Below are 14,486 nucleotides of genomic sequence, written 5' to 3' on the forward strand. Positions count from 1 at the left end.
TTAGCACATTAATAAAATTGACGTTTAATTAAGTACAAATCGAAGTTCGAAAAAAAAAGAATTTCCTTTGAAGTCGTTTTTTTTTCAAAATTATTTGGATTTTGGAAACAGGAAGCAGAGCTCGGTCGCTCGAGCTCTTTAAATTACATTTGCGTCAATTTACATTGCTAGCCATTATAATTGACACTTTAAAATGTCGACTTAGTTTAATTTTAGCCATAACTATACATATTTGCCACATAATTAAACACATTACTCTCCTTTACGTTGCGCAGTTGGGTAAAAAGTAAGAAATTCTTAAGCCTTCAGCTATTTTATATTTATCTATTCGAGACATCTTGAATTGTTAGCAACGTAATGACACTCATTGTGTAAAATGACATTTGCTTAAATGTCAAAAAAGGTCATTTTGAAGGAACCAAGCATTCTTTGAAATCCAAATGCATTATCATAGGTCACGATTATGAAATTTGACATTGATGTATATGGATTTGTATGAATTAAAACATTAGGTAAGTACAATTTTTAACCGACTAAAAAGGAGACGTGTGTGTGTGTCTGTAAAGCTACATTAGTATTTAAAAAGCTACGCCAATATCCACTTTCCCTTCTTTTTCCTTTTTTTTCTTTTGAAGGTCAATATTAAATCAACGAGCTAAAAAGCAAAATAAAAACATGGCCAAAGGTTAATTTCTGTCTTTTCAAATGAAACTAGTCATCAAAAATTCAAGTAGTTCTTGTAGTTTTTATAGTATTTTAAATTCAAATCTAATCTAACAAAACCCATGCGGCACGGGTCGTCAACGTTTTCCCATAATTAAAACATTTATAACCGTGACCAGCGATTTGCAATTCCACACTCATTCAAGCACAATGACCGTTTCCTAGCAAAACAAAAAACAATCTTAAAAAAACTACTCTTAGTCAGACGTGGTTCACAACACCTGACTTACAACTAACTATTGACCAATCAAATTTGAACTCTACCTTATTCCTTCTACGTACAATTTGGGTTAACATGACATGACGTTTGCGTCCTTTTTTGCGCATGCCAATTTCAATAACAGTCCAGTCGCTGATTCGAGATTAGATCTTGTTGTTTTCAAATTAAGGTGGAATATTGACTGTATTTTATTGTACTGTTTTGTTTAGTAGGTCCATTCATGGCGGCCATATGTTGTTGATGAGTCAGTGGTCGGGACCTTTGGTGTATAAAAATAAGATTTTATAGTTCTTTTTTTTTAATATTTCTGGTTTTCTTGAAACAGATAACTGTTCGGATTTTATGTAGCCAGTTTTTTTACATATTTTAAACAAAGAGCGCTGTTGTTAGGGTTTAACTTTTATTCGTTTTTTTTTTCAATGTATCTTTTCATACAATTAAATTTTAATAAACGCCGTGTTAGCCTTGTGGTTTCACCTAAGACATTTTGCAGAGGGTAGTGAGTTTGAGCCCGGGCAGTTTTTTAGAATTGATGTGTTAAATTGTTTGAAATTTTACCATAAGCTTCTCGAAAAGGAAAAACGTCACAAGGCACGCATCGGGCTCGCTCAATAACCACCGGTAAAGCCTTTTCGTTCTAAAATGAGGCATATGCCCAGCAGTGGGACATATCTGCATACAATAATATAATAAGCAGATATGACGAAATTCAGAGATATACGGGTTTACCGCTTGGGTGACAGATATCTGTGATGCTGTCCCTGTTTGTTTTCTCCAAATATACCATATATCATTAATTGCCAAGTAAAATCAATGACTGATGAAACAGACTCTTACCTATAGACTTGTACATACCTAAATCGCGATGCTTAGTTAAACCGTGAACCACCCTATCCCAAGTTGGCTAAGCCCGTCTGACAAACAAGGCGCTGCATAACCGGATATTGCCGGATTAGGCCCCGGCCCGGTTCTTCGCCGGGCAAACTGTTCCGTGCAATCTTAGAGATTGGATTTGGGATTAAAAGGCATGATTATTTTGACTGTTTGTATTGTTTATGATAATTGAATTGTCTAATACCTTTACAATAATAATTGGAAATAATTCCGATCCGCATTGGCGATCGCTTACTTCAAATAGCGAAGCTACTGTGTTAAAAATAAAGTTGTGTTCAATACTTAAGATATTGATGTATCTATAGATATCATTTTATACTATTGGAAATCTGTTTAAAAAAATATACCTTATTGAGTTCCTTGCCGGATCCTTCTCAACAGAGGTTTTTCCGAACCGGTGGTAGATTTTTTTTACATTCATAAGTGCTTGTTATAGCCTAAATTGAATAAAGATATTTTGACTTTGACTATGAATAAAAAGGATAAAAAAATGTGGATAAACGTCGTAATCTCGGCCTATATTTTACTTCCCACCGCAGGGCATAGGCGTCCTCTCAGAATGAGGGAGCTTGGTATTTATGTAGTTTACACGCGGGTCCAGTTCCGGCTGGGAACTTCACACAAACCATTTTATTTCTATATAGTAGGTACGTTTATATATAAGGGATAATTTTGATCTATTTATATATTTTTGACCCCCAACACATAAAGATGTATGTTACAAATTTAACCACTATTATCTGTACCCATATATCGTCTGTGCCATCATGGAGAGCTCTCAAACGTTTGAATCGATTTTGAAACAGTTTATTTAATCAGAAGCTGGTTTACTCAGGATGGTTTTTAGCTAAGTCTCATTAAAATCGATATTGCCATTTTTAGGGTTCCGGAGCCAAAATGGCAAAAACGGAACCCTAGTTTCGCCATGTCTGTCTGTCTGTCCGTCCGCGGCTTTGCTCAGGGACTATCAATGCTAGAAAGCTGTTATTGTGCACGGATATATATGTAAAGTATGCCGACAAAATGGTACATTAAAAAATGGAAAACAATTTTTTTTAGGGTACCTCCCATAGAGGGGGTGATTTTTTTTTCTCATCCAACCCTATAGTGTGGGGTATCGTTGGATTGGTCTTTTAGGGGTTTGCTCAGACGATTTTTCGATAAATCTAAACCGGTGGGTGGAAAAATTTGAAAAAATTCAGGATGGTAGTACCTAAGTACCTACATCAAACTTACAAGGAAAACTATAACGGTTAGTTTGCTTGAGAACTATTAGTAGTTTAAGAGTAAATAGCAGCTAAGTTATAAAATATACCTTAACTTGGAAGATTCCGTATAAAATACGAAATCTTTAGAAAAATATTACTTATTTTTTTCGTAATGGCTACGGAACCCTATTTTGGCCATGTCCGACACGCTCATGGTCGGTTTTTATTAGACTTTGAAATTACGATACTACCGGGTTTTTTATAATAAGCAATAAAGTTTTACATTTTAAGTTTCATTGAAATTTTATCACCCTTCAAACACATACTTACACTTAGGGTCTGTTTCACGACTCATTCATAAATTTTATTTGACAGACAAATGTGATGCCGTCTCTGTTTTATTCGGACAAAGCAAACAGAGACGGTATCACAGATATCCGTCACGTAAAATTAATCAATTAATTAAACAGGGGGTTAGCGTGAGAATATCCTTGTACAAATTCAGCTTAGAACTAGTCAAACTGTGTCGGATGATAAACAGACCAACTGGCCTGAACTTGTCCAACAGGCAGTCGGACAAATCGATATATTATGTCCGCATGTTCCCACGCAACTGCGGAATCAATAAACAATTACGGAAAGTTGCGGAGAAGACAAAATACAACGAAGGTTCTTTGACATACAAATATCGCTAGATGGCGTTACTATTGAGAGGTCCGATTGACGTTACAGTCTTGCTTGCGACTGGCACATTTACTGATAAACCAATCATAAGGCCGTGGTGGCCGAGTGGTTTGACCTATCGCCTCTCAAGCAGAGGGTCGACGGTTCGAACCCCGGTTCGCACCTCTCAGTTTTTCGAAATTCATGTGCGGAATTACATATGAAATTTACGACGAGCTTTGCGGTGAAGGAAAACATCGCGAGGAAACCTGCACAAACCTGCGAAGCGATTCAATGGTGCGTGCGAAGTTCCCAATCCGCACTGGGCCCGCGTGGGAACTATGGCCCAAGCCCTCTTGTTCTGAGAGGAGGCCTGTGCCCAGCAGTGGGACGTATATAGGCTGGGATGATGAAATGTGACATAAATATCAAAGTTCCACAAATATTCAACGTGCCTTACGATACTACGTCAACTAACCAGGCTAGCTACTACGAAACTCGAAACTCGAAGTTCGTATCGTACCGTCCCTCTTGCTCTCGTATTAAATAGTATAAGTGTCAGAGGGACCGCACGACACGAACTTCGAGTTTCGAGTTTTGTAGTAGCCCTGCTGTCACATTAACCCTCATTGGACTAGTTTACAGTGACATGGAGTGAATATTTTCTTTGCAAACCAGAGACAGAAGCGTGAGTTAGGCATGTCTTGGTTTCGGGTACAACTCCTCGGTGTTCGTGTAGTTACATTACATGAGCTTTGCTATACTTTTCATCACATCAATGACGTCATGTCAACAAATTAGGCAATTCGTTGGGAATACAGTCGTTATGATGCCATGAGTTTGACAGTTTTTGTTATCAACCTGATGCCTTATTAATTATCTATCGCTCTTGGAATCACAATCGTTTTCGCCTCTTCTTTCTGTCACACCACTGTCTGTCTGTTTCTGTCACTTACAACCTAAAATTGCTAAAAGTGGCTCCGCGGTAACGTTTCGTGTGCTCTGCCTACCCCATTTGGGAATACAGGCGTAATGTTTGTGTGTGTGTTTCTGTCATATTCACACGGTTAACGGTAGAAAGTGATGGCGTATGCGATCAACAGTGCCCTGGCGTTAGATAATACAGCAACTGATCTTCGATATCAGGAACAGCTCGCCACGCAACAGCCACGTCTTCAAGACCTTTTTATTATGTTTACTCTGCTCGTTTCCCTCCTCCGTGCACGCATGAAGTGCAAACTGGATGTTCGCCAATTAGTGAGTCAGTCGCAGTGGCAAGTTCGAGCTCTGCTATTATTGGCTCGCGTGCTTGAGATCCTTCCGTATGCAAATCCAGTAAATAATAAACGAATCACTTCGCTTCCCATATTTTTTTGTCATAATTTCACTTGCAATAACAACGTTTGCCATGATATTACAAGGCGTTAATTAGATAAATGAAAACATTGACATCCCAGCTGTCTTTATTGCTGTTAGTTAGTTAAATGCTCAACTGTACAAAAACAACCAGTTCAATAAAATTTGGTACGCTTGCGAAACTTTGCTTGTATGTTGCACTTCGCCGTTTTTAGAAGAAAATAAAATTAACAAAAAAAACCGGTCGGTATATATGTCGTCGGCCGATCGTAAAATCCGCCAGATCACGAAATTCCTAGGCATATCGTGAAATGCCGCCATTTCATGAATTGGCTAAGGGACATCCGCCATATCGTTCAAAACTCACCGTTTAGCGATTTGCCTAGTGACGTTTAGGCAGATCATGAAATTCCTAGGCATATCATGAAGCGCATATAGATGTATCGTGTGTCGTGTATTTGATTCTACTCTCAATTTTGAACAAAACTACTACTGGCTAGAATTAAAAAGATATTTTAATTACCATGGTTACAATCAATGAATAAACTACTAACATAAACTACTAAACAACTACTACTACTACTACCACTACATTACTACACACTACTACTACTATAAACTACTTTCATTGCATGGTGCAACATTAGTGCCACTAAATTATACACAATATCTCTGTACATGTATTTACTTATGATTAAGGTATTTAGTTATTTGATTAACTACTTGTACCTACTATTTGCTAAGTTAGTTGTTGGTCCCGATCAAGTCTTCAGAATTAACCTCTATTTTCTACGTAGGCAATAAATACTGGCTTCAATATCAAACACGCACGTTCTCCTATTCTAGTATCTATATTCTATGACGTTTACATAGTTTATAAGTTATAACTTCGCTGCGGGACATAGCGTTTAAACATACAAGCTAAGCAAGACTAAGCTAGACAACTTATGCAGGTTTTACGGTATTTTTTATCAACATCACCTTAGCATGTGTCTTTAGCCTGTCCTGTTAACGGTACTACGAAAAAACTGGTAGCTCCTTATCTGCTGACTGTTATAAAGGTTTGCATCCAAACTCGTCTTGATACCTGTTTTAATATTATCACGTTGATTTGTAGTTTAGTATCGTGAATAGAGACAAAATAAGAAAAAAGTCAAAGTCAAAGTCAAAATATCTTATTCAATTTAGGCTATAACAAGCACTTGAATGTCAAAAAAAAATCTACCACCGTTCGGAAAACCTCTGCTGAGAAGAATCCGGCAAGAAACTCAACGAGGTATATATATTTTTTTTAAAACAGATTTACAATATTATTAAATGATATGTATACATCACAAGTATTTAACACAACTTTATTTTTAACACAGTAGGTTCGCTATTTGAAGGGATCGCTAATGCGGATCGGAATTATTTCCAAATATCCCTGTCCATGATATAATCATAACTTTATAATACGCCTTTGATATTAATGTCTTCTTGACAATAGATCTGAATTTTGTATCCGTTTCATTTATAATATTTTTTGGAATTTTATTATAAAAACGTATGCAATTTCCCAGAAATTTTTGGTTTTAGCCAGTCTGTAAGATGGAACTTTAAGCTTCCCTGTTTTCTAGTAGCCTTTGGCTTATCGACGTTAGTGCACATATGTTCTTCCTAACATACATGATTATTTCAAAAACATAAAGCGACGGCAGGGTTAGGATATCTGTTTCCTTAAAAAAGATCTTAAAGATTCACGCGTCTTCAAATATAAATTGCTCTAATTGCTCTCTTTGTAAGATAAAAATTGACTCAATGTCTGCAGCAGATCCCCATAAAATAAGGCCGTACGAAATAATGCTATTTATATCTGTATATTAAAGATATTGATATCTTTATTAAGATTGACGTGACTGGCGAATGATCAACGAACAACCTAAACTACTGATGCTAGAGACTTAAAATTTGGCAGACATAATTATGAATGAGTGTTTTCCTTGAGGATCACAGAATTTTCCGAAATTGTTTGGATAGAGAGCTTTATTCTTTCACGGCAGCAAGGCCGCGGTCTAAAGCTTGATAAAACTTATTTTAATATTCATTTTTCAAAAACATAACACCTCTTCGGTCAGTCAGGTAAAAATAGGACTTGCAGTGGGACAGAATAGACTTACAATAATAATAGTATCATATGCATTTAACTTCTAATCTTATTATGTATTGTTAAACATGTTTTGTTTTGTCTAGTATAAATAAAAGCTTGTAAATTAGCTTCATTTAAACTAACTGAAATAACTTAAATAAGCTGTATTTAAACTAATTTACTTAAATAACTTAAATAAGCTGCATTTAAACTAACTTAAGTGCGTGCAAAAGCTAGTATGTATGTAGTTATACCAGGGTTTCTCAAACTTATGGCTCCACGTACCCCTGTTAAAGTTTCTAGACGACAGCGAACCCCTACCTCCCCCCCCCCCTGCCAAAGATAGTAATAAAATTGGCTGTTGGAGAATGGCTGTTGGAGAAACTAAGTTTATTTTTATTTCAATCATCATCATAATATAATGTACGAAAATACAAACTGAAACAAACAACAACAAATAACAAACAAATAAGTAACAAATTTGGGAGTTGAAATGAAAAATACAAAAAGACTCCAAAAACCAATCTTAATCATCTTGCCGCAGTCTTGCAGCCACCATCACGTAAACCTTGCCGCGAATCCCCTACCGTCGATTAGCGAACCCCCTACCGTCGATTAGCGAACCCCTAGGGGTTCGCGTACCCCACTTTGAGAAACCCTGAGTTATACCTTTTATGTTAGAAAAGCATGGCAACTGATTACTATAATTACTTCCCGATATGCCTTATCTGAGTTCCTTATTACTATTACTATGTTTAGAGGGCCGTGATAAGAAATTAATAATAAATTGCGACATAGAATATTGACTTGTGGGTCAGCTCAGCTGGGCCATTCTAATCAATTCACTGCATTCGCTTAGTTTAGTTTATTTATTCATTCATTATATCATTACATTATAATTTACATAAATGTCAGTTATAAAAATTTGTATTGAAATCGTCAAAGGTAATAAGATTAGTAATAATTATAAAAAATAAAATTCTAAGCATGTCATGATGTGAATGAAAACAATTAAAATAAAGACTGGTTCTCCTCAAGGGATCGTGTGAAAGTTTTATTTTTATTAGCGGGTAAAAACCCGCGGTTCATCATCATCATCATCATGTCAGCCGAAGACGTCCACTGCTGGACATAAAGGCTCTCCACTCAGACCGGTCTTGTGCTTTCTCCACCGCGATCCCGCGATCTTAACCCGCGGTTGCCTCAAACCATTTTAACTAGCAGTTGAATTTAAGTCCTGAGATGTTATTTAATTCTCCTAAAAGCCGTGGTGGCCTATGTTTGACTTATTGATTGTGCGTGGGTTCGGTTTTGGAAATTACATATGGGCGAAATTAAATTTGAAATTTACCATGAGCTTTACGGTGAAGGAAATTATTAAAAACGAGCGTGCTAAATATCTGATCCTGAAACCAGCGGTTGAGATTTCAAGATTTTATCCCAATTTCGTTTTTTTTTTTCAATTTTTTTTCGCAGGTGGTAGGACCTTGTGCAAGGTCCACCCGGATTGCTACCACCATCTTGCTCGCTAATCCTGCCGTGAAGCTGCAGTGCTTCCACTGTTGTGCTTCGGCGTGGAGAGTAAGACAGCCGGTGAAATTACTGGCACTTAAGGTATCCCATCTTAGGCCTCTAGGTTGGCAACGCATCTGCAATACCAGGTGCAATACGCATTGCAGGTGTCTATGGGCGGTGGTGATCTCTTACCATCAGGAGACCCACTTGTTCGTTTGCCATCCAGTAGAATCAAAAAAAAAATAGCCTTTTAAATTTGCGCAAAAAGTGCACAAGACAGACCATATCTGATAGTGACTTATTAAATATTATCGCGATCACTCCAGTTCTGGTGCGAGCAAACTGCACCCACTGCCTTTCGTCATCGCCGCACGCGCACGTGCTGTTCGGATAAGACGCCCGAACGTCAAATACATAACTACATAAGTAACCAATAGAGTGGAAATCAAGTCAAGTCATTTATTCAGTTTAGGCACTTGCTACAAGTGCGAACGTCGAAAATCTTTTTTTTTATTCGATTGGATGGCAATCGAGCAAGTGGGTCTCCTGATGGTAAGAGATTACCACCGCTCGTAGACACCTGCAACACCAGGGAGATTGCAGATGCGTTGCCAACCTAGAGGCCTAAGATGGTACCTCAAGTGCCAGTAATTTCACCGGCTGTCTTACTCTCCACGCCGAAACACAACAGTGCAAGCACTGCTGCTTCACGGCAGGATTAGCGAGGTAGCAATCCGGGCGGACCTTGCACAAGGTCCTACCACCTGCAAAAATCTACCACCGGTTCAAATAACTTCGGTCAAGAAGAATTCGGCAAGAAGCTCAACGAGTTATATTTTACGTGTAATAATTATCTGCCACAGCGGAACGTGAAAAAATATCTGACACGTCCTATCGGCCTTAGAAATAGAGAAGCATCAGATATTCATGCACACTTTGTTGTGTCAGATATTTTTTTTTTTATATATTTAGACCTATAGCTTTTAATGATGGAATATGTTTGTTTTGATAAATAACATTATCTAACTGAAAATGCCCCTAAAAACATAACTACAGTATAATGGCAAGAGATAACGCCTCAAAAAATGTTTTTAGCATATATATTCCTTTATAGCAAAGTCTTATAAGGCGGGTTGTCCGGGCACCCGAACCCGAGTGACGCCATGTTGAATAGTGGCCGTCCGGATCAAAAACGATAGTGTTATACACTCGCAGAAATATGGTGCAGGTTTAGGAAGATCTCTAATTTTTTTGCCAACAATTTTAACATGTTATATTATATTATTATAACCCTTTTTTAATGTTTTAGCGAGGTTTCATATTATTTAGATAATTTGATTGGCCGTTTTGCTGTCGGTTTGATTTTCGAAAGATAAAAATTAAGTAGAATGACCTAAGAATGACGGACTAAGCAAAACATACGAATATTTTCAGAAGTAATTCAGGTAGGTTTATCTTAGAAAATCTCTAAATACCTGTATTTTCTGTTCTGCTTACTTTGTGTTGGTGTTCAATAAAGAGTTATTGTATTGTATTGTATTCGAAAGCCACTTGTTAAAATAATGAGCGTACCTACGTTTTGTTTTAGCAATGCTTACTGGCTATGCTATACTACTCTGTGTAAACAAGGGTCATACTGAAAACCAGCGCTGCGGCTTGCTGTTGCAATACGCTGAGTATGGTCCTTTTTACTTCTTTCGGCACAATGTTTATTTTATTTTCTCTCTTGGTGCCTAATATTGTATAAGATTGTCTGTTTTTAGCTGTAATTTTATTTATTTTTGTTGTGCCGAATTTAGGTAAATAAATTTATTCTTTCTTTCTTTAAATGCTAGTTTTTACCACACAAAAATATTTTTTAAAATGTCACCCGACCGCCGAACGCATAACACTCGGTCAAGATGGCCCGGTTATCCGGGTATCGTCCGACCGATCTACGGCCGCATATCATTATTGCATGAGTCGGTTATAATATAACTCGCTATCGCCCCAACCCGGGTAAGAATGCCACTACTTTTGTTTAGTTCGGGCTCCCGTTTATGGTCACTTTGCGGGGAGATTGTGGCGTTGCTTTAGTGGTGTTTGGATGTTACTTTGTAGAGTTGGTCAGTCGTTTTTGACCGGACTGCCTGACGGGGGGTTATGTTTTTAGACTTCTAGTCATACAAAGCGTTCTAGAATAAAGCCGGAATATTTAAACAAGTGATAAAAATGAGTGAGTCGTAAAAATGATGAAACACTGACTTGCATAGTGTAACTGGCTTCATCGATTTAGAACAGGAATATGTAGGTAAATGGGTGGTTAAAGGCAAAAATATCATATTTCAGCCATTTTCCGAGCTTTGCAGCCCATAGAGCGATTGTTTTAATTGGTGGCTTGCAGTTTTACTTAGACACACACACGCACACACTGAAATGCGTTGTTCTACGAGCGTTGACGAGTCAAGTAGAATGAAAGGATGGATTTTATAGAACGAAATGGTGTGCATGCGATACAATTAAAATTTATTAAAATTTCTTGCTTAGTGTCTCTCATTTCGTCAATATATGCGACAGGCAACTGAGAGCGGTTGAAACGCTCGTAGAGCTACCAAATATCAATTTCACTACTTATTATTAATCTAATCTCATCGTCTAATTTAAACTGACTCAATTAACCTTACAATCAAGTTTAACAGCAACACACAAACTTCTTACCCCATTAACTGAACTATAAACACATGTAAACCCCTCTAAACTCTCACAAACACATGTTTATATCAATTGAGCTGATCCAGCCAATGGCAAATAATGGCGGCTTAAACGGTACTAATTAAGTAATGAACTGACGGATAGTTTAACAGTGTAATTGTGAACGCTAACTGGTTTAGAGTTAAATATAAAGCTTTATTTTTAACGATACGGTTGGTTACTGGCTATTTTTTTAGGGTTCCGTATTCAAACGATAATAAAACCGGCCAAGAGCGTGTCGGACACGCCCAAAATAAGGTTCCTTGGTCATTACGAAAAAATTAACTAATATTTTTCTAAGGATTTTGTATTTTATACGGAATCTTCCAAGTTTAAGCAAACTTAGCAGTTATAGTTTTCCTTGAAAGTTTGATATACTTACTACTATCCCGAATTTTTTAAAAATTTTCCACCCACTGGTGTTTTTTTTTGCCGTGTTTTGCTAATGTCTAATGAGCCCAGGCTAGATCCCCCACATACCAAATTTTATCGAAATCGTTGGAGCCGTTTCCGAGTTCCCCGAAATATATTATGTACATATATACAAGAATTGCTCGTTTAAAGGTATTAGGTAGATAGATAGATACTAGGGTTTACAAACCTACTCCCAGCCCTCCCCGAGGGGTAAGTAATGTACTGATTCCTCCATCACGCCAATCTGATACAGGCGCGTCGGCCGGAAAATTGTTTTGTGCGAACGTCTATTACTTTATGATAAGGAAAAGCGTCGTAAAAAGCTGCCACAAATATGGCGGTCTTTCAGATTTCCCGCGGGTCTATGATTTTCCAGGGGATATCATAATGATGTTTAACATCATCATCATCATCATATCAGCTGTTTGACGTTCGCTGTTGGACAGGACTCCCCATAGACCGGTTGCTTCGGTTGGAGGCGGCCTGCGAATTGCGTTTATCATCTGGAGATTGGTTGGCATACTTGCCACGCTTGACAAGCGGGTTGGCGAGTGCAGTAGAAGATGTAAGGTTGTGAAGGGCGCTGTTGCCCATCTAACACCACGGGAGGAGAGGGGGACAACGTACTAACGCCGGCGCCCCACGGCAAAAACGGCAAGGAAGTTTAAGATACAAGTCTTCTGTCGCGTCTCATATGCCCACTATAGGGTACAGGCCTCCTCATGAGAGGGCTTTGGCCGTAGTTCTCACGCTGACTCAGTACAGATTGGGAACTTCGCACCCACCGTTAAATATCTTCGCAGTTGTGCGCATTCCTCATGTTTTCCTAAACCATAAACGCTCGTGGTAAATTTCAAATTTAGTTTCGCACATGAATGTAGAAAACTCTAGAAAACTAAAAAAATCTAGAAAACTAAAAAAAAAAGAGGTGCGAATCCGGATTTGAATCCACGATCCTCTGCTTGAGAGGCCATAAGTCAAGCCACTAGGCAACCACGTCGTATATATCAAATATAAGACGTCCAATATATGACCAAGTTTAATTTTAAATGTGACATTAAGCGTGGTAACTGAGGCCCAAGTCCTCTCATTTTTAAAGGAGGCCTATTCCCTATGGCACCTATGGTAATGTATGGCCTATGTAGGACGTACGTACGTAGGGTTGCGACGAAATGTTATTTGATATTTGCAAAGTAGTATTTTTATTCTATGGCCGCTACCGTTCTTTCCTTTATTTTTATTATTCAAGACACTTTATTAGCAAATATGCTAGAACAAAATAGTTGTGTAGGTATCTAATAACAAGCCCAACAGCTGCACGTTATTGCCTGTGCCAGCTACAGCGGAGAATTTGTGTATGTTAAAAGAAAAAAGAATGACTTTAGTTACCATTTACGTTTAATTTCGGGGATAATAAATTGTTGGTGGTTATTTCAAGATTGATTTTTTGTATTTTCATTTTGTATTTTTTATATTTATGTGTATTTTATTTGTAATTATTTATTTTGAATAAAATTACTTTCTGCCAAGCTTCTTGTGGCGCTTTCTTTTTGGCAATGATAGTCCCTTCGAAAGCGCTGTGGTAGTTTAAAAAAAATAATTTAAATTGTTATAATTCCATGAATAAGGGCAACTTCTCCCCTTTTTTTTCAATAAGTCATTTATTATAATATCAAATCATGGTTCCGTATAGGACAATGTCTAATGAAAAACATTTAATTTACTATCCGTTTTTGTTCTTGTTCCAATTTTGTTGACAGTTTGCACCCTCTAAGGTTGAACTATAATCTTGAACTACGTCTGTATATATGACGCGTGCGCAAGTAGGTAACTCGAGTGGCGGGCGAAGGCTGCGCGCATGCCCTTGCAAGGTCGGGAAACGAGTTGGCTACTGGCTAGAAATTGTAGTGGGAGTTGGGATTCTTTGCATTCAATAATAGCATTCATAGAATCACTTGCATTATGGAAATGAGTGGCGGTTGCTTGCCACTTTGTCAGTGTTTCGTGTAAGCTTGGAACTTTTATAAAAAAAGTGGGGGATTGGGATGATTGCGATTTTAATTGTATATGCTTTAATTGAAACACTGATGTCCTATGGTTCTTCATTTAATTTAATAAAACAATGTTTTAACTAAAAAATATGGTCACCCTACTTTTTAAAACTAACCATCTTTGCTGGAATACTTAAGAAATTATGAGTATATCACATTCCGTCAAAGTCAACGTGAAAACAAAGTAGGGCGACCATAATCTCCAAAATATCAAATTTTTCTTCTTTTTGTTGCTGTTAAAACAAAGCCATAAAAATACATTTCGTCCTATCCTATTGTGATCCTTTGATAAAAGTATAGATGTTAATTTTTTGCTCCGCGACCACAAAATCATTCGGTATAACAAGATACTTAGTACAAAATGTCCAAAAAACCTTTTATTAATATATTCAGTGTTCAGCGATATGCTGAGCCGAGCCTTTTTTATAGCGGCCACACTTCTTATTATTATTTATTTTAACCTGTGTAATGTGTCACTGCTATTTTAAGTAAGTTATTTTATTTCTTTCTTTCCAAAACTCTCTGTTCGTACGCAGTTTTTGATACAAAGCGGTAAAATGCTGCTACTGGTGAGGAGCGTAGCGTGA

The 14,486-nt window shown here is 37.4% G+C and overlaps 1 protein-coding gene across 1 annotated transcript in view; it reads left to right on the plus strand.

Moving 5' to 3' along the window:
* Positions 1–14,486, plus strand: part of LOC141439356 (uncharacterized) — a 1,011,003-nt gene that overhangs the window by 983,292 nt on the left and 13,225 nt on the right.

The sequence above is a fragment of the Choristoneura fumiferana genome, chromosome 20, assembly GCF_025370935.1.
Source record: "Choristoneura fumiferana chromosome 20, NRCan_CFum_1, whole genome shotgun sequence".
NCBI lineage: Eukaryota > Metazoa > Arthropoda > Insecta > Lepidoptera > Tortricidae > Choristoneura > Choristoneura fumiferana.